General features: G+C 46.3%; 1 protein-coding gene across 5 annotated transcripts in view; it reads right to left on the reverse strand.

The window, feature by feature from the left end:
- Nucleotides 1-27,550, reverse strand: part of GAB2 (GRB2 associated binding protein 2) — a 186,749-nt gene that overhangs the window by 47,224 nt on the left and 111,975 nt on the right. The window lies entirely within an intron of this gene.

Here is a 27,550-nt window from a genome sequence, read left to right on the forward strand (position 1 = left end):
TCATGTCAGTGGTAGGGCAGCACCATGCAAACTGCTCTACAATAACTGTCATCGGTGAGCAGTTAAGAGCACAAACCTCTGAAATGTAGCATGTCTGTGGGGAAGATCCGATTCTACACTGCCTTTCCAGATCAGGAACTGAGCAGGAGCGAGCCTGTGTTGCGCTAGCCTCTGGAGGTACTCCAAGTCCCCTCAGCAACGCAGCACAACTTGGGTGAATTCCAGGCCCTCCTCTATAGCTCAGAGCTGGGAAAGGAGGTGGGAGATTGTCCCTGACTTCAAGCTACATTTCAGCCGCACTCCAAGCATCTCTCAAGCCCGGCATGATGTCGGGGACAAAATCCCACCCATCCTTCAATGGTGGTCTGGAGGACATGCAGGAAAAGTGTACAACATCGGCCCCTATGACTGGCTGGCAGTATGCCGCCTCTGAATTGGCCAAGCCCGGTATGAATATGAGCCTGGCCTTCATGTGGTCAACATGAGTAGCTTCTGCCTGCTGTACTTTGGCCTGCAGCCGGGGGCGGTGTCAAGGGAAGGCATGGTTGGGCACCTGCTGAGGGCCCACACCCCAGCAGTGGGCCCACTGACCAAAGTCCACTGGGGTTACTCCTCCTCTTCATCCTTGCAACCTGCTTGTTCACCTGCCTCTCACTCTGGACCAGAGATGGTCAGGAGCAGGAGATGCCACTGAGTACATTTTCACTGGCTCTCTGCCTGTCAAGCAAACAAGTGGAAGCAATGATAAGAAAGAGGAGGAGCTGGTGACAATGGCAGTGAGAAAGTAGATTCACTGAGGGAGGGGGTCTATGAAGGGTGTCTTGCCTAAGGGCCCTCAAAAAGCTGGAGCTGGAATGGGCCACATCCTTTCCAACCTACAGCTCAGTCCTCCAGCTTTTTACCTCGGGGTCACACCAAGTTCCAGGTCTAGATTCAGGAATAGCCGCCCACAGGGCTGGCAGTGTGGCTTCCCGGCCTGAATCAATTATGCAGATTAATCACATTTCAATCACTTTCCCTGCTTTTGCTAATCACGGGGCTATGCTGAATTCTGGAGCCAGTCTCTTGCTAAACTCTAGAGTCCCTGCTTGCTTCTGATGTTTTACTAAGCATTCCATTTTCAAGCTTATCTTCACTGCTCGTAGGACGACTTTTGGACTCTGTGTCTTTATTATGGTCCTATTATTCACATTTTATCTATTTGCTCTTTGGGTCTTCAGAAATTATTGATTTTAGCAAGTAATGTAGCAGCTGCAATTATATATATGTTGTGTGTTGCGTTCTGTTTCCTTGCAGCAAAAATGCAGTTCATAAATCCTACAAATAGATAACAAAATATAGCTTTAAAGCATTTAAAAATGAAAGCCGAGACAATTGGAATGTGGAACGCTCTGCTTAATACTGAAAGGTTATTGAGATAGCATAGTCTCCTTGTTAGAGTGTCAGACTAGAACTAGAATTTCCCACTCAGCCATGACGTTTGTAGGATGACCCCAATTCGCTACCTCTCCGCCTGCTGTACGTCACAGGTTGTTGTGAGAATCAAAAGGGTGGAGAGTTAACAATATATGCCCATCTGACTTTCTTGATGGAGGATAGAATAACAATGAAATATAAACATGGTAAAAAAATCTGTTCTGGCAAAATGTGACTGCACAACAGCAGAGTACTCATAACGAGAAAATGAGGATTCATGACTGGCACTTGTCAATCAAAGCTGTCCACAGCTGGCTTTTCATGTGGCTGGCTTTTCATGTGGGGAACTTCAGGCCTAGGGACCAGATCCAGCTCTCTGGGGTTACCCAGAAGGCCATGCTCCTTTCCCCGGGCCCTGCACCCTTTCCCCCAATCGCCGATCATCTGGTGGTTTTTCACACACACCCTTTCTAAAAAGCTGAAATGCCTCTCCTAAGGCTTTTTTACTGGCAGTAAGAGCTTTACGCTACAACATGTTGGTATTTTTTGTAATTTTGGGCCCCACCAATTTTGCCTTTGGCCCCGCCCATGACTGGATATCCCCCCCCCCTTCTTGGAAACTGAATCTGGCCCTCAGGCTGAAAGGTCCCCCCCCCCCAACACTGGATTGGGAGAGTTATGTATGCTTCCTAGCCAGTTCCACTACTCTATAAATGTCCTGCCCTCACCCCAAGTGTTTTTTCAGCCCTGATATTGGTTACTTGAGGGAACACTATTTCATGGGTCAGAATAGCAGAATTCTTGATGGATAAAAAGAAATCCACCTTCCCTTGTCCCCTTATGTAGAGCAGCTTTAATGTGACTTTGACAGGGAGAGTGAAAGTTCCATTAAAGAAAAAGCATCTCCAGATGGACTCATGGCTCTGTTTGCAATTATTGGGAGGGGTGGTGGGTGGGAGAGGATCTGGTGGGTGTGAAAACATCTGTATTGGTTTGAGAGAAAGTTGAGATTGAGGCTAGTGCCAGGGACAAAACCTGGCCCAAGCTGAAAGCAACACAGCCGTGAAATGAGCTCACTTGATATTCCGAGTTATAAATATAACCCTTCTCCATTTGGTGTTGCTCTGAGCACCCCACCTTCGGCTGGCCAGCCTGCTGACAGTTCTGTTAATAATAGATACAACCCCTGGGACTGATTCATTCAATTTGCTCGGCTAGGGAAGAAGAGGGTAATGTCCAAGTTCTCTCTTTTTGTGCTACTGGCAATTAACACAGAGAACGCTCTCAATTCCCATATAGTTTATTTATCCCCCATTTTATTTTTTAGCTAAAATAATTTTTGAATAAATAAATAAAGGAGCAATCCTGTGGCCCCTCTACATTGTCTGCGGGGCCATAGGATACTGGGGATTCCCCCCGCCCCAGACAGTGCTCTGATGTCAGAAGAGGGAGGCGGAGATTCGACCTCTTTCCACAGCCTCCTCACAACCGGCGCGGAAAGAAGTGCACCGGCTGGCCTCTGAGGTCAGGAAAGCAACCTCGGGGGGGGGGGGAGGTTTCAGTGGGCGGGGAGGGGAGGAGACTGGAGAGGCCAGCATATGCGTTATCTGGAGCTAGCCGCTCCAGCCTCCCCCACCCACCAAGCACCATCGCTACATGGGCAAAAAAGTCCGTCTAGTGAAAAATGTACGGCGGGAGGACAGAAAGGCGAAAATCATCTCTGCCACCCCTCTCACCCTGCACTGGATGATCAGACGCCTCTGAGTTTGGGGGCTTCCGATCATCGAGGGTGCAACTGATAGAACCACACCCCAGCAGGTATACAAAGAATGAAGCGTGTACCATCAGGAAATGCTCTGGTCCTTTTCTAACATTGTTCCGTTTTGGGTGGATCCAGAGCTCACTGGTAGAACACCTGCTTTGCACGCAGAAGGTCCTAGGTTCAATTCCTGGCATCTCCAGATTGATGGACCCCGAAGCAGATGATGGGAAAAACCCTGCCTGAGACCCTGCAGAACTGCAGGTGGTTAAGAGTAAACACCACCAGGTGTTTTGAATTTCATCTCCCTTTAGCCCCAGCCAGCTTGGCCAATGGTCAGGAATGCTGGGAGATGTAGTCCAAAACATCTGGACGGCACCAGGTTGGGAAAGGCTGGAATAGAGAATACTGAGCTAGATGGACAAATAAAGTTAGTGTAGCATTGTGGTTGGTGTATCTGATTAGGGCTGGGGGGACCCAGGTCCAACTCCCCCCTCTCAGCCATGAAGCTCAGTAGGTGACCTTGGGAAGTCACTCTCTCTCAGTCTAACCTACCTCACAGGATTGTGGTGAGGATAAAAGTGGAGGAAGAACCATGTATGCTACCTTGAGCTACCTGGAGGAAAGGTGGGATATAAATAAATAAAAGCTGATTGCATTTAAAGCAGCTGCCTGTTTAGCCAAGGATTATCAAGTATTTTAATGGTGATTCTTTCATATCTTCTCAGCGGATGTCCTGGGAGCTCTGTGGAGCCTAGGAACTGTAGTCCAGTCTCTGGCCTTCAGCCCCGTGGCCTCCTATTTGGTACTTTGAAGGGTTTGGACACTCAAAATGGAAGGTTGGATCCTACAACAGACCATGTGGATACAGGCCGCACAGCCCCCTTCTGGCACAAAAGGAAATAGCTTTGCGTGTAACATCAGCCTCTGTGATTGGTAGGCAATACAGAAGGCTCTGGGTTCCGTTAACGGTACTCAAATACGTATGTGGTGGGAATGTAGGAGGGTTAGAAAATTCTGGGACAAGATATTTCAAGAACTAGAAAGAATTACTGATCAAGAGATTTGTAAAACACCAGAACTAGCTTTATTGAATATGTTTGTAAAAGAAAATAGAGAGATTAGAGGAAAAAAACATTAATTGGTTTCTTGTTGACAGCTGCGAGGCAATTAATTGCAAGTAATTGGAAGACAGCCTGGATGCCAACAATATCTATGTGGAAAAAGAAAATCTGGGACAGAGCAATAAATGAAAAGTTGACACAGAAACTAAAAGTCCACAGAGGAATAAAGAGACACTTTCAAGAAGGATTGGCAAAAATATATAGACTGTACGAAAAAAGAGTCAAATGGAACAACCTTGGTGGAAGCCTATAGAAATCTATGGGACTCATGAAAAGAAGATGATGACAATAAAGGGATGAAACAGGATGAATTAATATATTATCCTGGAACAGTAATAGAAAACAAAGGGAGAAGAAGAATCCTGAAATTGTTTGAGCTGGGGGAGGGATTAGGGAGGGATTTTGAGTTAATATTAATGTAGTTTTTTGTTTGTTTGTAATTTCTTTTGATTTTTTTTTTTAATGAAGCCTCTGGGTTGGCCAAGCCTGGTATAAACACCATGAGCCAGGCCTTCTGCTGTTGCTTAGTTAACAGAGCAGGATCTTCTACCTGTTTCAGTTCAAGCTTCAGCTTGTCCGGGTGTCTCTACATGAGTAATTTATAGCACACTTGTGATTGGTCACTCACGGAACTTTGTAGGTCCTTCATATAATGTCATCAACCTCCAGGACATCTCCCACACATTTCCCCCTTTATCCCGCTTTCAAAAAGATCGGAGATAAGCTGGTAATAAAAGTTAATGGCACCATATCGGCAGCATATGATGCCTGAGTAGAGATACGAACTTGCCAAGGAAGGACTTTCCTCCATTCAAACCACAAGTCTGCCATTTAAATGCTTGAGCGCATTTCTTGATGGCAGGCCAATTGGAAGGAAATGAGGGTAAAATGCCTCCCTGCAATGAAGGGAGACAGATCTGATCACCCACCCACCAAGCTCAGAATCAACATCCTCTGTTGATTCAGAGCACCCTATTAAGTTCAATGGGGCTTACTCCCAAGCAAGTGTGCTGAGGCTTGCAAATTTACAGCATGCTCTTATGTCTACTCAGAAGTAAGTCCCATTGAGTTTAATGGGGTTTACTCCCAAGTAAGTGTGCCCAGGGCTGCAGACTTACAGCACAATCTTGCATCTACTCAGAAGCAAGTCATAGCTTTCCTGGGGGCTACGAGGAAACAGTACAGCACAAGTGACGAAAACAAGCTCCCCGCCCTTGCTCCTTTGCACACATGCCAGGGAGGGAGATGCTCCCTCCATTCAAACCATGTATCTCCTGTGTAAACGAGTCCATCCTAATCCCACAAAGAAACTGAAAGCAGAAAGCCCCGGTAAGGATGCGGGTTTTTTGCTTAATGCAGAAACACCCTCCAGCCATGACCTCAGGGGCCGTGAACTGCAGAACATATTGTCCAGCACCTTAATATAGGTGTGGCTGCCCCCCCTTCCGGCCTGATCATCTCTATGGCAATGCCAGCCGCTGTGCTCTGACCTGCTCCATGTTCATTCCCACATGCTTGACAATCTGAGGGAAAAACTAAACATCTGGCTAATCGTGCAGAGTGGAGCTATGCATGATAGTTTTATTTACCTTCGTATAAGCATGCAGACCAGGACCATGGCACTCTGGGAGGGTCATTTTTAACTTTCCCCTCAGTTTTCCCCAAAATCTCCCCCCGCACCCCGGTGTGTGTGTGTGTGTGTGTGTGTGCGTGCGCAGGGGGAGGAAAGAAAAAGAAAAGTCTCAAGTGGAGTCAATGGAGACATTTATTTTATCTTATTTAACCACCCCGGAGGGGGGTTGGGGGGGATCAGGAAAAAATGGATGGGGAAAGGTTTAAAAAAACCCACCCCTCCCAGAGCACCATGGTCCCAATTCGAATTGGGGCAATGCATACTTACACAAGGTAAATAAAACTTTCACGCATAGCTCCACTCCGTGAACGTTTAGTTTGGCCTTGAAACAGGGAAGTTAGGAGCTTGTGCCCCTTGAAATTAAAAAAAAAAATCACTCTGGTCCCTGACTGCAGAGGGTGGGAGAGAAGGGAATATTTGGCAAAGTCTTTAGTAGCTCCTTTCCCCCACTCCGCCAACACAAACCATACAAAATGGCACCTTTCTTTAGGCCTAAATTGCTTGCCAGTGGCTCTCCTCAGGAGGCTCACTGGATGAGTCGATGGAGAAAACATCCCACATCATCTTTGCACCAAAGAAAACCATCCCAGGTCCTGATATTTGCTCCCAACTCCTACACGAAGCATCCTATGGATTAAAAAAATAATCCTCCACCCTCTCCTTCCTCTTTCAGACAATGCTCTTATTGGGTGGTAAACTCCCTGACAGAAGAAAACAACTTTTCAGCGGCAATCTACAGCACACACACGGGGGATAAGCGAGCCAAAGAAATCAGCAGTGTTGCACAATTGTATTTTTCACTGCCTTGGAGGGTCGCTAAAATTTCGATTAGATGGATTGTTTCTCTTCTCATTTCCCCCTTTGCTCACACACCCTTACTCAGTTGCCCTTATAAATGCATAGAGCACATAACACACAGCTCACAGGCTAGGGTGCCCAAGTCGCTGCCAAGGGGGAGGAGGGCACACGGGGAAGAGGCATCCCCACAACATCTTCCTCCTCCCACTGCACATCCTGCTTGTCCCAGCCAGCAGAACAGCTGTCAGGCAGGCAGGCAAAGTGCAGTGGAGATGGGAAGGAATGTGAGCAGGGAGAATCATCCCTGCACATCTTCCCCCCCTGTAGATTACCCTCCTCCCAGCCGGCCAAAAAGTTGCTTGCCAGGCTGGGAAGAGTGCAATCTCTCTTTGCTGAGATGGAGAGAGCTTGCCTTTTCCAGGTTTCCTCACAGCAGGGAGAGCCTTTGAAAGTCAGAATCATGCCAGCTGTCACTGGTGGGATCCTTGCTTTCAAAGAGGTTTGAACCTCCCCTCCCCGTACACTAAGGGCCAAACTAAATGTTCTCCTAACCATGCACAACGTAGCTGTGTGTGATAGCTGTACTTATTCCTGTGTAAGCGTGTGCAGCTCTGATTTGGATTGGGACCATGACGTTCCAGAAGGGGGATGTTAAACCTCCCCCACTGGTTTCCCTCCCGAAAGTCAGGGTCATGCCAGCTGTCACCGGTGGAATCCCTGCTTTCAAAGAGGTATCAGAGTGCGGGGGGGGGGGGGAGGTTTAAACCTCGCCATCCCTGCACATTAAGAGCCAAACGAACCATTCTTCTAATCATGCACAATGTAGCTATGTTTCATAGTTTTACTTACTCCTGTGTTAGTGCATGCACCCCTGATTCGGATTGTGACCATCGTTTTCTGGAAGGGGGATGTTAGACCTCCTCCACTGGTTCCCCCCCCCCCGTGAAATTCCACTCCCACTATGGGGAGTGGGGAGGGGAAAAGTCTCCATTGGAGTCAATGGAGACTTTTTTCTTTCTTTTCTAACTATGCTGGGGGGGAGGGGGGGAGTATAACATGCCCCTTCCAGAGCGCCATGGTCCCGCGCATGCAATCAGGGTTGCACGTGCTTACACAGGAATAATTAAAATGATCACACACAGCTATACTATGTGTAATTAGAGAATATTTACTTTGGCCCTGAGATGGGAAGGGGAAGAGTGAGTGAGTTTGTGTGTGTGTGTGTGTGTGTGTGTGTGTATGTGTGTGTGTGGTCCAGCACCCATTTTCCTACAGTGGCCAAACAGCTGCCTGTGGGAAGCCTGCAAGCAGGACATGAGGGCAATAGCATCTTCCCGCTCATGTTCCCTGACAACTGGTATTCAGAGGCACACTGCCTCTCATCCTAGAGGTAGCATATAGCCATCATGACTAGTAGCCATTGCTGGCTTCTGTTATGTGTTTTTTATTTATTTATTGTTTAACAGCACACATGCCAATGATTCCAATTTAGCAGGGACAGCCCCTGTTTTCCAATAAGTGTTCTGGTAGTTCATTTCTCCCCCTTTGTCACTTTGACTGGGCAATCTTTCCTTTGCTAGGGAGATTGCTTGTTATGGCTCAGAATGACTGGTGTGTGTTTCCTCAACTGGAGTCCATGCTTCAGAAATAGAGACCCCTGTTTTAAATGGGAGAGACTAGCACAGCTTTGAAGTTGAGACTTCCATCCCCCCCACCCGCCACCCCATATCTCCCCACTGATATGAGATGCAGAAGTGAAGAAAAGGGCATTTTTGGAGCAGAGAGAGACAGGAGAGGGAGCTGAACATTGGCTGTGAGCTGTAGTCAGAGATCTCAAGGAATCTCTGTAGATTGGATGAGGAACACAGCAATCAGCAACTGCGGCCTTTGGACCTAATATCACGGGCCTCACAGTCTAATTTCAAGAGCCTTCTTGCAAGTAATCCGTTCAGATCTCTGGCAAGAGTGAACTGTCTCTCCCATCGCACATTCTCTCTGCCTTGCCCTTGCCACAAATTGCTGTAGGTGACCTTGGCCCAGTCCCCAACTCTCAGCATAACCTATCTTGCAAGGTTATTGCGAGGATAAAATAATGGGGAAGGAGAACCATGCACTCCTTTGTGGTCCTTGGGGGAAAGACAGGATATAAACGTAATAAATAAATCTTGACATAACTGTTCGGTGCTGAAGATCATAATGTGGGTTGGTGCTTCCACTCCTGTTAGGGGAAGTTACATGACCAGCCTTTGGTGTATGGCAGAAGAAACATATACACCCCCTGAATTCATGACACTGCCCCAGTGTCATGAATGACACTGTGAATGACACTATGACTAGTTAACTAGTCATAACGTTAACTGTGCTACTGCAATTCATGTATAATATGGGTATGTTTTTTTTAACTAAAAGAACTGCCACAGGGCTCATCCATGCAGGATTGGGGCCATGGCAGGCAGGTTGTGTTTGTCTGTCTGTTTTTAAACGTGCACGTTCATTCCAATAATACAATTAACATCATCTCTAGTCTGGGGTCTCAGTTTGCTGGCATAGTTCCTCTCCACATCCCATCATGTACTGTTCCAGAATTCCATAAACATCACTACCACACGCACCTCTTTCTACGACACTCACACAAAGCAAAAGAGGACATTAGCTCCCATTTTCCACTTTAGTTTTGTCAGAGATGCCAAGAATTCCTAGATATTTTCGGTTAACTTTTTCTGTAATAGTGCTATTTTGCTGTTATCCATTTCCTTCTAGGCTGATAACGGTGGAATTGGTTAGTTTAATCCTGATTTCAGGAGAGGAGTTACTGCTCTGGTGTTTTTAACTTGTTCTTTTTAAGCTGTTAATACACTGTGTCATTTTGGATACTTCTTGTGGAGAATGCAACTAATCGAGCAAGTCAAATAAATAAATTGCACCAGTAACCTCTTTACACCTGGCTTGCCTCCCTCCCTTCAGCTGTGTGTGTGTGTGTGTGTGGGGGGGAGATGAATCACCACCAAAATGGCTCCCACCTTACAGAGTTGCCTACAGCTATTTCCTAGCAGTTCTGGGCCATTAATCTGCAATTTCCCTAATTTGAGAGAAAAGGGGGAGGTGAGGCTTAATGAAATCAACAAGCCCCACACCCTGATGCCCTCCAGTTCTAACCTGAAGAGCAGTTGCCCACCAGAGGAGACAGGACTGGATTAAAGGGACCAATGGTCTGACAATGGCTGCCTTTACACTAAGGAAACCTCCCCACTGTCCTCCCATTCTGGAGCCTTTCCGCAGGCTCCCAGACAGTGACCACATGTTTGCTGAGGGGGGAAGCTTTTAATTTTCAAGGTTCCATTGCTGTTGTTTATTCGTTCAGACTCTTCCGACTCTTTGTGACTTCATGGACCAGCCCTCGCCAGAGCTTCCTGTCGGCCGTCGCCACCCCCAGCTCCCCCAAGGTCGAGTCCGTCACCTCCAGAATATCATCCATCCATCTTGCCCTTGGTCGGCCCCTCTTCCTTTGGCCTTCCACTTTCCCTAGCATCAGCATCTTCTCCAGGGTATCCTGTCTTCTCATGATGTGGCCAAAGTACTTCAGTTTTGCCTTTCATATCCTTCCCTCAAGTGAGCAGTCTGGCTTTATTTCCTGGAGTATGGACTGGCTTGATCTTCTTGCAGTCCAAGGCACTCTCAGAATTTTCCTCCAGCACCACAGTTCAAAAGCATCTATCTTCCTTCGCTCAGCCTTCCTTATGGTCCAGCTCTCGCAGCCATAAGTTACTACGGGGAATACCATTGCTTGAACTATGTGGACCTTTGTTGTCAGTGTGATGTCTCTGCTCTTCACTATTTTATCAAGATTTGTCATTGCTCTCCTCCCAAGAAGTAAACGTCTTCTGATTTCCTGGCTGCAGTCAGCATCTGCAGTAATCTTTGAGCCTAGAAAGACAAAGTCTGTCACTGCCTCCACGTTTTCTCCCTCTATTTGCCAGTTATCAATCAAGCTGGTTGCCATAATCTTGGGTTTTTTTAGGTTTAACTGCAACCCAGCTTTTGCATTTTCTTCTTTCACCTTCGTCATGAGGTTCCTCAGCTCCTCCTCGCTTTCAGCCATCAAAGTGGTATCATCTGCATGTCGGAGATTGTTAATGTTTCTTCCAGTGATTTTAACTCCAGCCTTGGCTTCATCAAGCCCAGCATGTTGCATGATGTGTTCTGCGTACAGGTTGAATAGGTAGGGTGAGAGTATGCAGCCCTGCCGAACTCCTTTCCCAATCTTAAACCAGTCCGTTGTTCCGTGATCTGTTCTTATCGTTGCTCCTTGGTCGTTATACAGATTCCTCAGGAGGCAGACAAGATGACTTGGTATCCCCATACCACCAAGAACTTGCCACAATTTGTGATGATCCACACAGTCAAAGGCTTTAGAATAGTCAATAAAACAGAAATAGATGTTTTTCTGAAACTCCCTGGCTTTCTCCATTATCCAACGGAGATTGGCAATTTAGTCTCTAGTTCCTTTGCCTTTTCTAAACCCAGCTTGTACATCTGGCAATTCTCGTTCCATGAATTGCTGGAGTCTACCTTGCAAGATCTTGAGCATTACCTTACTGACATGTGAAATAAGTACCACTGTTCGATAGTTTGAACATTCTTTGGTGCTTCCCTTTTTTGGTATGGGGATATAAGTTGATTTTTTCCAATCTGTTGGCCATTCTTGTGTTTTCCAAATTTGCTGGCATATGGCATGCATCACCTTGAAAGCATCATCTTGCAAGATTTTAAACAGTTCAGCTGGGATACTGTCATCTCCTGCTGCCTTGTTATTAGCAATGCTTCTTAAGGCCCATTCAACCTCATTCTTCAGGATGTCTGGCTCTAGCTCACTGACCACACCGTCAAATCTATCCCCGATATTATTATCCTTCCTATACAGATCTTCCGTATATTCTTGCCACCTTTTCTTGCTCTCTTCTGCTTCTGTTAGGTCCTTGCCATCTTTGTTTTGGATCATACCCATTTTTGCCTGGAATTTACCTCTGATGTTCCTAATTTTCTGGAAGAGGTCTCTTGTCCTTCCTATTCTATTCTATTCTATTCTATTCTATTCTCTTCTTCCGCTTCCGCGCATTGCTTGTTTAAAAATAATTCCTTATCTCTTCTGGCTAACCTCTGGGTTTTTGCATTTAATTGGTTATATCTCCCCCTGTCACTGTTGCCTTTTGCTTTCCTTCTTTCTTGGGCTGCTTTCAGTGACTCAGCAGGCAGCCATCTTGCCTTCTTGGTTTTCTTTTTCTTTGGGACGTTTTTTGTTGCCGCCTCCTGAACAATGTTGTGAACTTCTGTCCATAGTTCTTCCGGGACCCTATCTACTAAATCTAGTCCCTTAAATCTATTCTTCACCTCCACTGCATATTCATGAGGAATATTAGTGAGCTCATATCTAACTATCTTCTTCCCTATTCTCTTTAGTCTGATTTTAAATTGTGCAATAAGAAGTTCATGATCTGAACTACAATCAGCTCCAGTTCTTGTTTATACCTACTGCATAGACGTCCGCCACCTTTGGCTACAAAGGATGTAGTCAATTTGATTTCGGTGTTGACCGTCTGGTGAAGTCCATGTATAAAGTAATCTCTTAGGTTGTTGGAAGAGAGTGTTTGTTATGCACAGTGAGTTGTCTTGGCAAAATTCTATCAGCCTATGTCCTGCTTCATTTTGTTCTCCCAGACCATGCTTGCCTGTAATTCCAGGTGTCGTTTGACTACCCACCTTAGCATTCCAGTCTCCTGTAATGAAAATAACATCTTTGTTTGGCATACTATCCAGTAGGTGCTGCAGATCCTCATAAAACTGATCTACTTCTGCTTCTTCAGCATCTGTGGTTGGGGCGTATATTTGGATCACTGTGATGTTAAATGGCTTACCCTGAATTCGAACTGAGATCATTCTGTCATTTTTTGGATTGTATCCAAGCACTGCTTTCGCCACTTTATTATTAATTATGAAGGCTACTCCATTTCTTCTGTGGTCCTCTTGTCCACAGTAGTAGATCTGGTGGTCATTTGATGTGAAGTGGCCCATTCCAGTCCATTTCAGTTCACTGACACCCAAAATGTCTATATGTAATCTTGACATCTCCCCAGTAACCACATCCAATTTGCCCTGGCTCATAGATCTTACATTCCAGGTTCCTATGGTGTGTTGATCTTTAGAACATCAGATTCGTCGTTCACCACCAGCACCATCGCTGCTAGCCGTCCTTTCGGCTTTGAGCTAGCTGCGTCATCACATCTGGGGCTAGTTAAACTTATCCTCTGTTCCTCCCCAGTAGCATTTTGACCATCTTCCGACCTGGGAGTCCCATCTTCTGATGGTATACCGACATATCTCTGGTTGTACTGATCCATTTAGTTTTCATGGCAAGAATACTGGGGTAGGTTGCCGTTTCCTTCCCCAGGGATCGTATTTAAAACAGCACCATCTAATGGCTGTTTTAATCACGTAACATTCCAAGTTAAAAAGATAGTTCATTAATTCTGGATCTTTTTGAGATGAAATAAGCAGGAAATACCTCTGGATGTGCCCTGGAGGTTAATGATGTCATGAAAAGAACCCACAAACTTCTGTGAGTGAGCAATCCCAATAGCAGGATAAAAGCTCCGTGTGAAGGGGCCCTCTGACTAAGGCAGTTTCAGACACTCAAGGCATAAAGCTTATATTACAATTTGAAAACCAAGTATATATTGCAAGCCTGATTTAGCCCTTAAAACATAAGTGCAGAACCTCAGGCCTGGGGGGGGGGGAATCTGGCTTGCCTGGGTTTCCCCAGAAGGCCACACTCCTTTCTCTTGACCACCCCCTTTCCTCCTGACCAGTAGTCACTGTGTGTTTCCAGGCTTTTCTGCAGTTTCCTCCACATTCTAAAAGGTTGAAATGCCTCTCTCCAAATGCTTGGTTATTGGCAGCAACAGCTTTAAAGCTACAATATGCTGGCATTTTTGGCCCCACCCCTTTTGCCATTGACTCCACCCACCCCTGGAATGTGGCCTCCAAGAGCTTCTCCAAAATGGAACTCAAACCTCTCAGGCTGAAAGAGGTTCTAACACCCCTGCCTTAAAACAAACTGTACCCTGCCCTGAGATAGCCACTGAATCATGGCCAACCCAGCTAGCTCTATATATTCCCGGAATTTTGCTCATTTTCCAATCAGCCTAAGAGTTCTGCGAATCTTGAAAACTTGCACATTGCACCTGTTTACAGGGACCCAACAGCAACTGTTTGGCATCTCCTAACTTTGTGGTCTCAACATGCCCATTGCTTGAACCGCAACAGTCACACAAGCGAGTTTTGTTTGCCAAAATAAAAAAAAATAAAAGCTAGCAGCTGAAGATTACATGCACATGTAATGAAGATTACATGCACAAGACACCAGCTCTCTAGCCCGGGCAGTGTAAAGGGGATACGTAACAGTGTCTTGGGATGAGGTGGCCTCCGTTGCTTCAAGGCAAATCACGCCCCGCATTTCCGAATATACTGACATCAAAGAGAAGCCCGAGAGGTTTAGGGAAAAAAGACCTCTGAAGAAAAAAAAAACCCTGGTCTTGTCATTGCCCTTTCTTTTGGGAGTAAAATCATCCATTTCCGTGGTTTTTCACTCCCCAGAGTTGCTTTGAGCAAGCCTGTGAAATGGCTGGGACGTGGTGGGGGAGCGATTCCATGGCTTTGTCTCTATCGGAGAGGCCGCCGAGAAGATGTAGCCCACACTCGTTCCCATTCTTAGCAAGTAAGGTGGCCATGTGTCCTCTTTTACAGGGGACTATCCTCTATTTGAAGAGCTGTTTGTCCAACCCCGGTTTAAAGATAAAGAACTCTAAGAAAGGAGAGCAGAGCAGGGGCCTTGAAGACGCCCATCTAGTTAGCACCTGGACAGCAGCCTGGACAGGTAGGTAGGCAGACAGGTTACCTGGCCACTGTCTTCTCCACTACAAAACTGTGTTTCTATTAAAATTATAACAATGTTTTCCTAACTGGCATTTATAGATAAAATGAGCGTATGCCAATTTTATGCAGATCTGTCATTCTTTTTTGGTGATACATTGCCTCTTGCTTGATTATGCATAAGCGGCCATTCTACTAGCAAGTGAACGACAAAGGGAACTGGGTTTTAGTGGGGAAAGGCAGCCAGAAAACAGGCCTGCTGGTTCTCTAGCTCAGGAGTGGGCAAATCATCTATTAAGATCAACTGGTAGATGGCTGGATGATTGCAGAAGATTGACTGCTAATTGTTTAGCATTGCCCATAAAAAGGTCTCTCCCCACCCCAAATCAAGCCTACTTCTCACTTAACCCTGTGGATACAATGAGAGAGAGGATGTTCCTCATTCATGATCTGATTCTAAACTGTCCCAGGCTGTAAGGCAAAATGATCTTGCTGATATTTTAAACAAAAGCACTAATTAGTCTGACCTGCAGAAGGCAAGATTCTTCTTTGGTGTTTAACAATTCTGTAGGATAACAAGTAAAGATGCCAGATTTTTAATGGTGTTAAACAAATCACATCGTGACCTCTTCCTCCTCCTCTTCTATTATTTTTACTACTACTATATTTTTCTCCCATTTTTTCTCCCTTGCAAGAAACCCAAGGCAGCTTACATGATTTCCTCCTCTCCATTTTATCCTTACAACAACCCTGTGACGTATGTTAGCCTGACAGTCAGTGACTGGCCCAAAGTCATGCAGTGAGCTTCATGGCCAAGCAGGGACCAGAATCCGGATCTCCCAAGTCCCAATCCAACACCTGAAGTACTACACTACACTGGCTCTCATCACGGAGAATGTAATTTTATTAAGCGGAATGTAACTGATCGTATTACAGATGTTGAATGACGTCTTCTTTTACTGTTTGATTTAAGCTGTTAAAACAGGGGTGGGCAACATATAGTCCAAGGGCTGCATTTGTTGTTGTTCAGTCGTTAAGTCGTGTCCGACTCTTCGTGACCCCATGGACCATAGCACGCCAGGCCTTCCTGTCCTGCGCTCTCTCCCCGAGTGTGCTCAAGTTCATATTAATTGCATCGGTGATGCTATCTAGCCATCTCATCCTCTGCCGTCCCCTTCTCCATTTGCCTTCAATCTTTCCCAGCATCAGGGTCTTTTCCAGTGAGTTTTCTCTTCCCATTAGGTGGCCAAAATATTTGAGCTTCAGCTTCAGGATCTGTCCTTCCAATGAGCACTCAGGGTTGATTTCCTTGAGGATTGACTGATTTGACCTCCTTGCAGTCCAGGGGACTCATAAGAGTCTTCTCCAGCACCACAGTTCGAAAGCATCAATTCTTTGGCACTCAGCCTTCCTTATAGTCCAGCTCTCACAGCCATGCGTTGCTACTGGGAAAACCATAGCTTTAAGTATACGAACCTTTGTCGGCAAGGTGATGTCTCTGCTTCTTACTATGCTGTCTAGGTTTGCCATAGCTTTCCTCCCAAGGAGCAAGCGTCTTCTAATTTCATGGCTACAGTCACCGTCTGCGGTGATCTTGGAGCCCAAGAAAATAAAATCTGTCACTGCTTCCATTTCTTCCCCTTCTATATGCCAGGACGTGATGGGGCCACATGCCATGATCTTCGGTTTAATGTTGAGTTTCAAACCAGCTTTTGCACTCTCCACTTTCACCCTCAACAAGAGGCTCTTTAAATCCTCTTCGCTTCCTGCCATTAGGGTGGTATCGTCTGCGTATCTGAGGTTGTTGATAGTTCTCCCGGCAATCTTAATTCCGACCTGTGATTCATCCAGCCCGGCGTTTCTCATGGTGTACTCTGCATATAAGTTAAAAAAGCAGGGCGACAATATGCAGCCCTGTCGTACTCCTTTCCCAGTTTTGAACCAATCGGTTGTTCCATGTCGGGTTCTTACTGTTGCTTCTTGACCCTCGTACAGGTTTCTCAGGAGACAGGTAAGGTGGTCTGGTACTCCCATCTCTTTAAGAATTTGCCACAGTTTGTTGGATGCCAGCCCCCAAACTGTGGATGAAATTGTTGCTGAATTTCAGTGGTAGGGCAGCAGACAAAAAGCGGCATTTTCATTTTAATGCAGAGTGCCTGGGGACCGTGTGCTTTGTTTTAACGTAGATCCACGCTCCCCTGGGGTTTCCAGGAAAGTGATTATGCATTAAAACAAGGTGTGCCACCTTTTTTTTGCCACCGCTGAATTGCTGCTGAAATTCAGCAGTGGTGATTCCAGCCGTGGTGTGTGCATGTGCGCGCGCACCTCACGGTGGGTTCTGGGGGTAGCAAATTGGTCCCCAGACTCTGGGAAACTCTTGGAAGTTGCCCACTCCTGGTTTAAAGGCTTATTTTATGGATTTGTTAATTATTACTGTATTAGAATTAATAATTATTACTTCATTATAATTTATTTTTTTATTTATTATTACATTTATATCCCCACCTTTTTTTCCTTCAAGGAACCCAAGGCAGCTCACATGATCCTGCTCCTCTCCATTTTATCCTCACAACAGCCCTGTGAGGTAGGTTAGGCTCAGAGTCAGTGACAGGCCCAAAGTCACCTAGCGAACTTCATGGCTGAGTAGGGACTAGAACCCAGATCTCCCCGAGTCCCAGTCCAGTAGTCTAACCACTACACCACACTAGCTCACCACAGTAGACTGATCTTAGATTTTTTTGCTTTCTGGATTGTAATTTCCCTCCCTGCCACTCCAGAAGTCTTGTAATGGCCAGTGGCTAAATAATAAAAATAACTGACTGAATTCATTCCAGAAATGGTCCTAAACTGGAATTCAGATGGAGTATGATGCATATGGAGTAATGGTATACTGTATACCAGTATACTGTATTTTTAATGTTTTTAATCTTTGTAAACCGCCCAGACAGCTTTGGCTATTGGGCGGTATAGAAATGTAATAAATAATAAATACAGTAATGGTGCAATCCTATGCCTGTTTAGACAGAAAAAAGTCCCACAATTCCCAGCGTTCCCCAGCCAGCTGTTGTAGGACTTCTTTTCTGTCTAAACATGCATAGGATTGTGCTCTAAAATAATGGTAACCTACAGAGCAATTTAAAAATTCTGTACTAGCTAGTCTGAGGGCACACGATAGTCACTTTGCTGAAGCTAAGCGGCTCTCAGTCTGGTCAGCGCCTGCATGGGAATCCACCTGCAAGCCCCATGTACACCACCCTGAGCTTCCATGATGGAAGACAGGCGGGCTATAAAATGCATTCAATAAACAAAATAAAATGAGAAACAATAATAAGGCAAAAGGCAAATGTTGCTGTCCCTGGTTTGATTGAAAGCTTTAAGGGCAGGGAACAAACCTGTAATCTATCCCTCCTGGGCATTTCTGGAAGTGTGAGGATATAAGATGAAGGAGTCCTGTGAGTTTTGCCAAAACGTATCATAGGGGTTCGAGCTGCATTGCCTTCTTCTCTCCTTATCTTTCCATTACCATGCACATGGAAATTGTGGGTATAAATGGGCGTATTAGCCATCATAGATAAAATGACTGGGGCTGTTGCCTTGGTACAGCATGCTCCAGCAGCTGGATCCCTGGGCTCATGCAGGAGATACATGCTTTATGTTTTATCTGTCCCTTGACAGACAGAGATGGGGAGAGCAGGGCACACACAAACATACTTCAGGATCTGCTCCGTGCCAAATACCCTCCTCCTCTAGAATTGTTTACACTTTTAAAGTGAAAGCCAAATAGTGCTGGATTCTTAAAATATCTCACTGTTTGGGACTCAGGAAACATAGCGTCAAAGATATTTACAAGGAGAAAAAAAAGTTAAAGAGGCAAGCAGGGACAGTAGTGCTGTTGTCACCCCATTTTGGAGGCTGAAGTTATGGTCCTCCAGCCCATGTATTTTCGAGCCAGGGTGGTGCAGTGGTTGGAGAGCTGGATGTAGCGGATGCCATCCTAAAGGCGCTTACTGAGGAGTAAGTTCCACTGAAGTGAGTGGGGCTTGCTCCTGTAAACATAAAGAAGATTACACTGGACCTACTCTGAACAGCTAATCGGCCGCACGGCTCAGATAGGGTTGCCAACTGACCAGTAAAAAACAGCGACCTGGGCTGCGCTTATGGTTTAGCAGCAGCTTGATGAGCTGGAATCAATGGGAGAAACTTTTCATGGCATGGAGGAAGACACCGTCAGCTTCCTAACATTTCTCATCTAGCTGCTGTTAAGAGCAAAGCTGTTGCCTGTTCAAAAGCTGGCAACCCTAAACTCTTGAGCTACAGGACAGGGAAGGGAAAGGAAGTGATGCAGTACCCCAAGCAAGAGGGGCCCCCCTGCCCCGGCAGCACTTTTTGCATAATGAAATGTACGAGTTCATGTATGTAATTTCTGTAACTACAATAGGGTCGTTCCCCCCCACGCCCCAATCCTTGGCCCTTAACAACTGTGTGACCAACAGCAGGAATTCGAGAGGCAAAATCTTTCTTGAGCTGGAGAATGGGGGACTGGGAGACTGTTTTTGTTACAAGGAGGCCTCTAAATGTCGCAAATAAATAAATAAATAAATAAATATTGAGAGAAATGCATGGTTCATTTTCCAGCTGCTGAAAGCACAGACAACCTGGGAGGGGAGAAAAAGAGGTAACCCTGGGGATCATAGATTGAGCAAAGGAGTCAGGCATGTCCCACCACCACCACCACCACCACCACCACCACCACCACCACCTGTCCCTACAAACTCATGTCCCTCCACCATTCACATTTCAAAGTTATTTCACTTTACCCGTGTGCTAGGCACTGTACAGTGCGCGACCCTTGCCCAAAGGGTTTCCAATTCCCTTCGCTCCTCCCACTCCCCTAAATTTGCCCTGAGAAAATGGTCCCCCAATCTCCCACGGTGGCCCACTCCAGCCCTGATCCTGACCAAGAAAGCACATGCCCAATCTGCACCGGCAAGCCAGCCAACCCAGAGTCATTGTTCCTCTGCTCGTGACCTCTCTTCCCCCACCACCCCAGAGACGATACGCCGATCGCACAAAGCCGTGGACACCAGCAGGAAAGGAAACAGGAGTGTGCAGCATACAATGGCAAGGAAGCACTTGGGCTCAGATGCAGCTGGTCCCGTTTCCCTGCCCGTTGCGATGTTGCGCTTTGGCGTAAACGGCCACGCCAATAAACGCCGGAGCAGCCCCCGCAGCTCAGGGCCTTCCATACGTCGTGGGGGGGTTGCACTTCTTCCACAGCAATCTGTCATTTAAAGCCAATTCAGGATGTGTCGTCCACGGTCTCCATTGTATCATTACTCTAGAACGGCTACCATAGGAACAGAGGAAGCTGCCCTGTGCCAAGTGGGATCACTGAGCCATTTAGCTCAGTACTGACTGCCAGTATTGACTGTGGGATTTCAGCGAGGGGCACCAGCCCAGTCCTACCTGGAGATGCTGGGGACTGAGCCTGGGACCTTCTGTGTGCAAAGCTAGGGCTCTACCACTCAGCTACGGCCCACGCCCTGGTGCTGTGCCTACAAGCGGTAGGCTAGGCACACTGCACCCTCCCTTGACCATGGTCTGCAGAGCCTAGCCTGCAGATCTGAACGGGCAGGCAGGATCGTGAAGAACCACTTGCTCCAACTCCCACACAGTCCTGCCCGCCAGTCAGGGGAGGCTCTATTCCATACCCAATGGAGGCTCCGTTGGTGGGCACACAGTTTTAGCACCTGAGCTCAGGCAGTGGAGGCCGGTGGCTCCGATGTCAGTGGGGTTTTGCACCTTGGAGAGCTCCTTTAGAGTTCTGCCTGAAACCTGGAGCGGATTCACCGTCCCACTGGCACCGGAGCCAGCAGCCTCATAGAATCATAGGGTTGGAAGGGGCCTACAAGGCCATCGAGTCCAACCCCCTGCTCAATGCAGACTTACTGGGCGCCTGCACAATGGTGTCAGCTGGTTGCTTTTGAGGCTTCAGAGTCGGGATGGAGAACTTCAGCCCCAGTCTGCTGTCCCGGTGTTGCTGACGGGCAGCTTCAAGGTCTAGCTCCCCTTTCTGATGGGTCTTTATCGTTAAATTGGACTTGGGCTGGACAGCCCTCCCAATAAGGCACCTTCACAATAATTTTTGTGAACTGCCCAGGGAGCTTTGGCTATTGGGCAGTATAGAAATGAAATAAGATAAATAAAATAGAGGATGCCTTAGAAGACAGTCCCCTGGCAGCCCTTCAGATAGAGGCCTGTCCTCTGTAAAAGAGGACACATGGCCACCCTACCACTACGAAGGCTCCCTGCCCACTGCTCTTTCCCAGAAAAGCAGCAAGAGTCCCAAGGAATTAAAAGTTAACCTTTGTTACTGCCAGAGAATTGGTTGCAAGCACATGAAGTGGTGTGGTGGGACAGCTCTGAACTTTTGCTTCTAAGGGCGGTGGTGTTCACACTAAGCTCTTTGTGCCACAGTGTCAGAACAGTGCATGACTCAGGCACAGACACACACATACACCCCTTCACTCCATTCTCTCTCCCAAACACACACATCTTTCCCAGCCTTCTCCTATCCCCCTCCTTCTTTCAAAAAATCTTCTCTGTGGGGGATGAGTCAACTCTACACCAGGGGGAGACGTTATCCGACATGAAAAACCATATGCCTGCATGGAAGCTAACTGGCCTTTGAAGGCGGTACAGAAATGCTTACTTTTAAGGGAAACGTCCAAATATTGTCTCAAAATGAATGCAAGGGGTTGGCCTCCTCTGAGGGTGGGTTAATGCTTACTTGTTCACACTCAGTTGTGCCTTTGCTACCTGATGTTTGGGAAATATTGCTTTCAGGCCAAACTAGGGCTAAAACAGATTATTACTTCTATGTCTAGCGGCTACATCTTTTTCCCCATTTTTTCTCTAGCATAGGAGTGGGGGCTTTTAAGAGACCCACCTATTTTCTCTTTGCTTTTATGACAGGTACAAGCCCACTTTGAAACTACAACCTCCCAAATCTTGGCTGCTTAGACAAGAAGGAAGTGGACATTGAAACTCAACAGAGCATGTGCTAATGCTTGTGTGGCCATTAATCACCTCTCTGGATTCGAACAGGAGTCACTGCAAGGTCAAGGAAGGGATCATGACTCAGTGGTAGAGCACCTGCTTTAGATGCAGAAAGTGCCAGGTAGCTCCAATCCCCAGCACCCTCAGTTACATGGCAAGGTAGCAGGTGAAGAGAAAGACTTCTCTTCCTGAGACCCTGGACCGCTGCTGCTGGTAACAGTAAGCCAGCCTGCCTCTCAACTTGGTGTCCTCCAGATGTGTTGGACCAACTCCCATCATCCCCAGCTGTGAATGATGAGAGTTGCAGTCCAACACACCTGGAGAACACCAGGTCAAGGAAGGCTGAAGTAAACAGTACTGGTTTTGACAGATGAATATAGTCTGGAACAAGGCAGTTTTCTATCTTCCACTGTTGCTGAGGAGGTCTTAATCGAACCAGGTTTGGTATCTTCCTATCTGGCCATTAAGATCATTATCTGAGGCCCTCTCCTCCAGGTGCCCCCACCAAACAAGACAAGTGGCTACAAGAGAGAATGCCTTTTCAGTGGTGGCACCCTGTTTGTGGAATGCTCCCTCCAGAGAGGCTCACCTGGCACCTATGTTATGATCTTTCTGGCACCAGGTGAAGACCTTTTTATTCTCACAGGCATTTTAAGGACTGTTTTTAGTGCTTTTAAGACTCTATTCTGCTGCAGGTTTTAATTTGGTTTCATGATGTTATAATAGTTTTATTCTTTGCTGCTGGTTTTATCTTGGTTTTATTTTACATTGTTTTTTCATGTTTGTACAGTATGCGTTTAGTGTATGTGCACCACTCAGAGAACGTTGGTTGTGGGTGGTTCAAAAGGACAGTACATAAATAAGTAAAAATAAACTCTGCCTCTGTTCCCTTCTCATTAGATCACCAGTTTCGAGCTGTTTCCCAGTGTACCCTGGATTTCCCTGGAAGCCTATCCCTGGCTCCTCAGTGCAAAGATCAGTAACGGGAGAGGACAATCTTGCCCAAAAGACAGACAGCCTGCCAACTGCTGCTGATGTTTTTCTGCAAAGTGCATCGGCAGGGGAGAACTTTAAGAATAACCCAACTGGATCAGACAGTAGGCCCATCTAGTAGGGAATGACATATCTGCCAGTTTTGATTTCTCTTAATTCCTCATTTTTCCAATTTTCAGTTCGTCACAAACTTTTGAGAATTTTTCCAGTCTTAAGTCTGATTTGTCCTGAACTTTGAGATTTTAAAGTTTACATGAAAATTCACATGCATTTTTGTGTGCATTTTTCGTATTATATTGCTTAAGATACACAATTTTTGCAAGGAGTTTAATATAATACATTTTCAACATTATTTTCATTAATATATGAATTTTTTGTATGGATTCCTAATATACGCATTTTGGCATGCATTTTTTAACTGGAGAACTCCGTTGCAAGATTTGGAGAAGTGTGAATTTTGAAGGATAACTGAGTTTCAGTTCGCATATTAGGTCAAAAGTGTGAGATTAGGTAAATTTGCATTCAAATGCAAACTGAATGAATTTCTCCCCCATCCCTGCCATCTAGTCTATTAACCTGTTCCCCAGCCAGATGCCTTGGGGCAGCAAACAAGCAAAGCCCTCTCCTATTGTTGCCCTTTGAGATCTGGTATTCAAAAGTATCCTGCTTTTAAACATGGGAGGTTCCACTTAGCCAACATGGCTCATTGTTACTGATGGATCTCTCATCTTCTGCCAATATGTCTAATCCCCTTTCAAAGCCAACTATTTATTTATTTGTTTGTTTATTTATAGTATTTGTATACCACTCCACATCCAAAGACCTTGGAGTGGTGAACAGCAGACAGGATAAAGAATAAAAGCACCATGTTAATATATATATATATATATATATATATGAATATGAATGAAAGATGAATATGAATGAAAGAAACAGAGTCACTCGAGGAAGGCTTCCTGAAATAACAATGTTTTCAGGAGGTGCTGAAAGGAACACAGTGTTGGCACCTGCCTGACCTCCAAAGGCAGGGAGTTCCACAGGAAGGGGCCACCACACTGAAGGTTCGTTTCCTGGTGGACTCCAGCTGGGCCATGGGTCCATGTGGAACCACCAGGAACATGCCGGCTGATGACCTCAGTGACCAGGCAAGTTGATAAGGGAGAAGGCGCTCTCCCCGGTATCCTGGTCCGAAGTTGCTTAGGGCTTTGTACACTACTACTAGAACTTTAAACCTGGCCCGCTGGGAACAGGCAGCCAGTGCCCATCATGACATCTTGTGCCAGTGACTTCCGTAAGTTAGATACACATATAACTGGTCCATTTGGGACACAATCTAGAGCAGCCTTCTCCAACCTGGATCCTTTCAGATAGCTTTGGTCTAGAACTCCCACCAGCCCCAGCCAGCATGGCCAGTGGTTGGGGATGATGGGGGTTGCACACCCAAACCTCTGAAGGTTACCCAAGTTGGAGAAGCCTGATCTAGAACTGGGGTGCTGAACCTCCAGCCCACCTAGGGTACCTATCTGGACCTCTGGGGTTCCCCGAAAGGCCACATCATCTTCCCCTGATCCCACCCCTCTTCCCCCAACCACCAATAATTCGGTGGTTTCCCAACTTTTGCACAATTTTTCCCCATTCTAAAAGGCTGAAATGCCTCTCCTAAAGCTTAGCTACTGGCAGTAAGCAAAAATATGCTTATATGTTGGTTGCACCTCTTTTTCCTTTAGCCTCACTGCTTTTGCATTTGGCCCCACCCACCACTCGAATGCAGCCCTCAAGAGGTTCTCTGAAATTGAATTTGGCTCCAGGGCTGAAAAAGGTTCGACACCCCTGATCTAGAGGGGGCTCTCACTTTATGCATGGCAGCAGTGAGGCCCCACAGGCCTAACTGTTGTCCCCCATGAACTGAAGATACGCTCCAGGAACGTACCACAGAACCCTCCGTAATGTGTAAGAGCTCCACAGCAGAGGCATCTCAGCAGGCAAATCAGCGTGCAAAATCTCCCGCTGAAGGCAGAAAGTTTGAAAACCAATGCATTAGGCTGTGCTGCCTTTTCATCATCAGTCGCCAAGATTGTGAATGTGGCAACACCCACAAGTCTATGCTTTTATTCAAAGGGCATTTCTCCTCCAGAAATCTGAAAAATGCAGTTGTACCCTGAGCAGTATTTATTTTAAACATAGCTTGGAATGGGTTGGGTTGGATTCCTCATCAGACCTGACAGAGAGAGTGCTAACGGCACATGAAATATGTTTTAACCAAACAGACGAGAAACTTCAGATCCCAGCTGAGAGCTGGACACCTGCCCAGTGGGGCAGGGAAAACACAGGCAGTGCAATACCTGACAATTGATTGGTATTTCTACAGCTGTTATGACCAGCATTTTGGCAAGGATGCTGCAAGGCAGGTCCAAAGAATGGGACCGTGCCACTCCAGTGCACATCGCAGTACGTCACCAAGTCTGCGGATGACAACAGCAGGAAGAAACCTGCTCAGATCAGACCAAAGACCCAGGTCAGCAGTGGAGTTAGGCAATTTTAGATTCTGGACTTAATGCTGTCTTATGGGTCCCTCCCCTCTCTTCAGATGGCAATGTGAAGTACTTCACTTGCTGCAGAATGTGTTAAGGCAGGCCTGGTGTGTTTGGGGGCCCTTCTCTTCTTTCTACTGGGTGGGGCCCTAAACATCTACCCCAAAGTTCTGCCCCAATGACACCACTGATACATCTGAACCAACATCTGGATTCCCCAGTGGTCAGGCAGATGCCGCTGGAAAACCCACAAGCAGGGCATGTAGGCAATAACCATCTACCACTGCTGCCCCCTGGCAACTGACATTCAGTGGTATACTATCTCTGAACTTAAAGGCTCCCTATAGCCATGACTAATGGCCACCAACAGATTTATCCTCAGGAATTTGAAGACATCTAAGGTACAGCCTGTTGCCACATGTTGAGGCAGCAAATTCAATGCTCTCTTTTGTCTATCCTGAATCCCCCTCCTAATCAGTTTTGTCAGATGACCCCAAGTTATAGTATCCCCCAATACTAGAACCCAGTGGGGTCATCCAATGAAGCTGATTGATGGGAGACTGAGGACAGATAAAAGGAAGTCCTTCTTCACACAGCGCAGAGTAAAACTATGGAATTCATGCCCACAAGACGTAATGATGGCCACCAATTTGGATGGTTTTAAACAGGGTTGGACAAATTCATGGAGAAGGCTATCAGTGGCTACTAGTCCTGATTACTATATGCTACCTCCAGTATCAGAGCCTACGTACACCAGTTGCTGGGGAACATGGGGAGTCGGGAGGGCATGGATGAACTCGTGTCCTGCTCGTGGGTTCCAGTTGACAGCTGGTTTGCCACTGTGTGAACAGAATACTGGACTAGGTGGACGCTTGGTCTGATCCAGCAGGGCTCTTCATATGTTCTTATGTTCTCTTTGAAGCCTTATCTCAGAAATTCTGATAACACCTCTGCAGGATAGGCAGTGTTAGCTGACCACACAATGCTGAGACTCAGTGGTGATGTCAGGGCAGAACTTTGGGGCAGAACTTTGTCTCTGCTCAGGAGAATGAGCAGGCGGGAGAGTAATTCCCACTCTGTTAAACTAGTGTGTTTCCCTTATGACTCACCAGACCAAGAGGGAAAATTGCAGCTATATGGATAGACCCCACTCAGCAAAAGGTTTATAAATCCCAGCTGAATGTTCTGGGCTTCAAGGATTACTCTATGGGTAGTGGACCCTTAAGCATCTCTTAAGTCAGATAACACAAAGTGGTACCACAAACTGTATTTATTACTCAATTACATTAGATAATAACAAAATTTCACAATGATGAAAACAAGCAAAACACATCACTACATATAATATAATTCGGATGATTAAAACCTTGAAAGACCAGGTCCGCAGCCTGGGGGTCATTTTAGACTCCCAGCTGTCCATGGAGGCTCAGGTGCCAGCTGTGAGCTGGACAGCGTTGTACCAATTCCATCTGATATGGCGGCTGCGTCCCTACCTTCCCGACCATCTTCTCCCATCGGTAGTATGTGCCCTGGTCTCCTCTCGTCTAGATTACATGGGGTTACACTTGAAGACAGTTCAGAAGCTGCAGCTGGTGCAGAACGCGGCGGCTCGCCTGATTAAAGGCAGCCGCTGGCATGATCACATCACTCCGGTGCTTAAGGAGCTGCACTGGTTACCAGTTGTTTTCTGGGCCAAATTCAAGGTGCTGGTTTTGATCTTTAAAACCCTATGCGGTTCCGGCCCAGCCTATCTCAAGGAGTGCCTCCAGCAACACCAGACAGGCCATTTAACAAGATCAGCCTCAGATGGCCTTCTCTCTGTCCCATCAGCCAGGACAGCTAGGCTGGTGAGGATGAGGAAGAGGGCCTTCTCTGTGGTGGCCCCCACTCTGTGGAACTCCCTCCCTAGGGAACCCTGCCATGCCCCCTCTTTAATGAGCTTCCACCATACACTAAAAACTTGGTTATTCAGGCAGGCATTTGGGGTGGGTTAGGGTATTTTTAAATAATGTTTTAATGTATAATTTTACTGTTTTAAATTGTACCATTGTACATCGCCCAGAGCGGCCGGGTGACTGGCCAGATGGGCAATTAAAAAATTTAATTAATTAATAAATAAATAAATAATAGCTACTATATTCCTTATTAGAATTAGTTTATGTTCTTATTCCTCTTAACCAACAAAACAGTCATCATTGAGATTTTATATTTACCTGTTTGGCAGGCATGGTTGGCAGAGCTTAGCTTATCATGTTCTGGTTCTCCCAGGATCTCTCTGTTCAACCATGCCAAAATCTTACTATGTATAACA

The sequence above is a fragment of the Heloderma suspectum genome, chromosome 3 (assembly GCF_057233095.1).
Source record: "Heloderma suspectum isolate Gila_16-S chromosome 3, 16-S_ref, whole genome shotgun sequence".
Classification (NCBI taxonomy): domain Eukaryota; kingdom Metazoa; phylum Chordata; class Lepidosauria; order Squamata; family Helodermatidae; genus Heloderma; species Heloderma suspectum.